The 4103-nt window shown below is 47.1% G+C and overlaps 1 non-coding gene across 1 annotated transcript; it reads left to right on the plus strand.

The window, feature by feature from the left end:
• Positions 1 to 3350: 3350 nt before the first annotated feature.
• On the plus strand, positions 3351 to 3490 carry LOC119470743. The gene has a single exon (XR_005199705.1). It is a non-coding gene; the product is annotated as a U4 spliceosomal RNA (small nuclear RNA).
• Positions 3491 to 4103: the final 613 nt, after the last annotated feature.

The raw sequence follows: 4103 nt of genomic DNA on the forward strand, positions 1-4103 counted from the left end.
GTGTGAATAAAGAGTAAATAGTATCACTTTCATGTTAACAGAGCCCGATCCCTGAAGGTGGGGGTTGTGGGACAACCAAGTTCCAAGAGAGCGGATAGCGGAGATCTAGAGAGGTGTGGGCCTGTGGCATGTGTGAGATGAGCAGCAGACCTGGCTAGCACGTGCAGGGGCATGGGGCTCAAATGCCAGCCACCCTGTAGTCCCTGGAGGGGGCTCAGAAATTCACGGTACATAAACACTATTCACATCTATCTATTTATTTACTCCCAATGGCTCTGGATGGCTGTGCATAGGAGACAGGGCAGCATTATTTTCCCCATTTTATAAATGTGGAGACCAAGATCCAGAAAAGGAAAATAATCTGCCCAAGGTCACAGCTAATTATTTCATTCATTCGTTCATTCACTCTACCATTGGAGATATGTATATATAGATATATAGATATTATATATATATTTGAGACAGAATTTCACTCTGTCGCCCAGGCTGGAGTGCAGTGGCATAATCTCGGCTTACTGCTACAACCTCTGCCTCCTGGGTTCAAGCAATTCTCCTGCCTCAGCCTCTCAAGTAGCTGGGATTACAGGCACTCACCACCACACCTGGCTAATTTTTGTATTTTTAGTAGAGATGGGATTTCACCATGTTGGCCGGGCTGGTCTCAAACTCCTGACCTTGTAATCCATCCGCCTTGGCCTCCCAAAGTGCTGAGATTACAGGTGTGAGCCACCACACCCAGCCTCGTTCTTAGTCTTTCTAGAGGCCATCCCATGAGAAGATGGCTGTTGGCTTCCAGCAGGAGCAGCTGGAAGGTCGTTTGGGCTAGGCCCCAGGAATCCTGACTATTAGGTTAGAGCAGGGCTTCAGAGACTTCAAGTGAACTGGAGGACAGAGATATTCCATTCTGTTTGCCTTCCTGGGACAAAGGAAGTTACTTCCTGGCTTCTCTGAATGCTACACCAATTCTTCCTCCTGGAACAAGAATGTCATTTATAACATGGGATAATGTGGATGGGTTAAAGGGTGGGAAAAACAAAAGTAGAGTAATTTCAGGAGTTGTAAATAGGACCATGAGGTTGCCCAAGGAGATGTGCGATTTCCCCAAATCGCACTCATCCATCTGTCACCCATCCACCCACCCACTTGTATATCTATCCGTCCATCCAAACAGCCATCCACCCAGCCATCCATTCATCCATCCAATCAATATAGTTTATTTGGCATCTATAAGGCAAATGCTGACATTAGTGTTTTCCTCTTTCTCCTCTTCTTTTTCTTCACAAGATCTAAGGGTAAGAAGGGGGGAAATGTTTTTTCTAGAGATTATCTCTTCAACCAATCAGCCTCTACCAAAAACTAAGCTAATTCCCCAAACAGATAAACCAGCTTCCCTCAGCAGCTGATACCTGTAGTGAACAATCTAGCCTGCCCAGAAGCTTTCATGTGTTTAATCTGAAGCCCTCCAGCACCATCTACGCTGCATTCACTGCCCTCCCCCGAACACTTCTGCTTCTCCCCTTTGCTGTTCTATTTTTCATTTGCTCCCTGATTCTCATGGCCTCCTGGAAAGAGCTTAGACCTGGAGTCAGAAAACTTCATTTTGAATTCTATCTCTTTCACTCACAGTTGAATGACCATAGCCTCAAATTTGTTGGGCCCCAGTTTCTTCATCTGCAAAGTGAGTAGAAAAATACCCAGTTGCTGTGAGGATCAAATGAGATAATGGATGGGAAGCAGTTTTGTAAACTGTAAATGGCCTTACTCATGTGAAGGTTTATCATTAATTCTCCCTGTTTCTCTGACACCAAAGAGAGATGAGCTGGAGAAGGCAACAGGACTCTAGGTCAGAGCTGGGAATGATGCAGTTGAACCCTGACTCTGCCCTCTGGCCCTCCAGGAGACCGTGGGAAAGCCATGAGACCTCTGAGCCTCGGTTTCCTCCCCAGGAAAGGAGTTATTAGATCCATGTGCCTCCACCAGCTGGGGAGAGCGGTTCCTCGTAAACAGTGATTGCTCACTCTCTATTTTAGAGATGCTTCTGAGCTCACCACCACCAATTACCATTTATTGAACACACAAGATGCCATCTCCTGGGCTGAATAACCAGAACTTCCAAAGGCCTAGGCCTTGCCCAGGGATGTCAGACTACCTACCCTAGCCCTGTCAAGGGGCAGAGAAAGGCACCCTCTCACCACACGTGTTTCCCTGCCTTCTCTGCTCCTGGTTAAATGAAGTAGAAGTGACAGGCCTTATCCCTGGTATAGGCCACCCACATATGGCAGGACCCTGAATGATCAGAAAAAGGAGGGTTTCCTTGTCATGTCTGGGACTACTCAGCTGCCAAAGGCTGCTGATCTCTGCTTCTCCTTGTGTCTCACCACCGCCCCTCCTTTCTGTTTCTGCTGTCCTCCTGGAAGAGTCTCAAGCTGACATTGTTGTGTAACCTACTAGTGGGTCCCCGCAGCTTTGGCCTTGTCTCTCTCCCATTCCTTCCATCCACTGTTGTCATATTAATCTTCCCAAATTCAGCATTGGCCTCTCAGTTTCCTGTTGGACACCTTCAATGATGCTTTGTTGTCCAGAGGATCAAGTTCAAAAGAACATTTTGGAATAAAGCTGACCTGGCGCCAATCCTGGCCCTGCCCTTGATGGGCAGGTTACTTCAACCTCTTTGAGCATCATTTTCTCAACTGCAAAATGAGGGCAATAGTACTGCTAGGATGTTACCGTGATTAAGCCTTAAAATACAGTCATGTGCCACATAATAATGTTTTGGTCAACAACACACTATATATATGATAGTGATCCCATAAAACTATAATACCAGTCAGGAGTTTGAGACCAGCCCAGACAATATGGTGAAACCCCATCTCCACTAAAAATACAAAAATTAGCTGGGTGTGGTGGCAGGCGCCTGTAATCCCAGCTACTCAGGAGGCCGAGGCAGGAGAATTGCTTGAACCAGGGAGGCAGAGGTTGCAGTGAGCTGATATTGCGCCACTGCACTCCAGCCTGGCAACAGAGCAAACTCCGTCTCATAAAAAAATTATAATACCGTATTTTTGCAGTACCTTGTCTATGTTTAGATATGTTTAGACACCAGTGTATTCTAATTGCCTATAGTACAGTAACAGGCTGTACAGGTTTATAGCCTAGGAGCAGTAGGCCAGACCATCCAGCTTAGGTGTGTAGTGGGCTACACCATCTAGGTTCGTGTGGGTATACCTATGATGTTTGCAGAAGGATGACACCACCTAACAACACGCTTCTCAGAATACAGCTCTGTTTGTTAAATGACTCAGGACTGTTTATGTAAGGCACTGTGCCTCGCTTGTAGGAATTACAAGTCTAGCTTTGCGCAGCGGCAGTATCGTAGCCAATGAGGTTTATCCGAGGCGTGATTATTGCTAATTGAAAACTTTTCCCAATACCCCGCCATGACATTTGAAATATAGTCAGTGTTGGCAATTTTTGGCAGTCTCTACGGAGACTGAATCATAGGTAAAAAAAGAAAGAAATTACAAGTCCACGTTAGCTCTTTCCCTTTTCCTCTCCTCTTTTCCTTGGTATTACTTCCCTCCATGGTTTCCACCAGCAAGGGGCACGGGGTGAGCCTAATTGCACATCCACCCTGGGAATTCTGGGATCCTGATGCTGACAACCAACATATCACATTTACAAGGGTCAGGAGGGCACTGAGGAAAAGGTAAAGGCCTTTGGGATGGAGGATTGGGCTGCTGAAATAACAAGCTTGAGGCTTCAAGCAAAAAGGGAAGATGAAGGCTGCCCTGTACTGTGAGTGTGCGGAGGCCTGAGAAGGCAGAAAACACGCCCTGAGGCAAGAGCACTGGTTCTCGATCTATATGAAAGACATTGTGCTGGGCGCGGTGGCTCACGCCTGTAATCCCAGCACTGTGGGAGGCCGAGGCAGGTGGATCACGAGGTCAAGAGATCAAGACCATCCTGGTCAACATGGTGAAACCCCGTCTCTACTAAAACTACAAAAAAATTAGCTGGGCATGGTGGCACGTGCCTGTAGTCCCGGCTACTCGGGAGGCTGAGGCAGGAGAATTGCCTGAACCCAGGAGGCGGAGGTTGCGGTG

This window comes from Cebus imitator, unplaced genomic scaffold (genome assembly GCF_001604975.1).
Source record: "Cebus imitator isolate Cc_AM_T3 unplaced genomic scaffold, Cebus_imitator-1.0 Scaffold38, whole genome shotgun sequence".
Lineage (NCBI taxonomy): Eukaryota > Metazoa > Chordata > Mammalia > Primates > Cebidae > Cebus > Cebus imitator.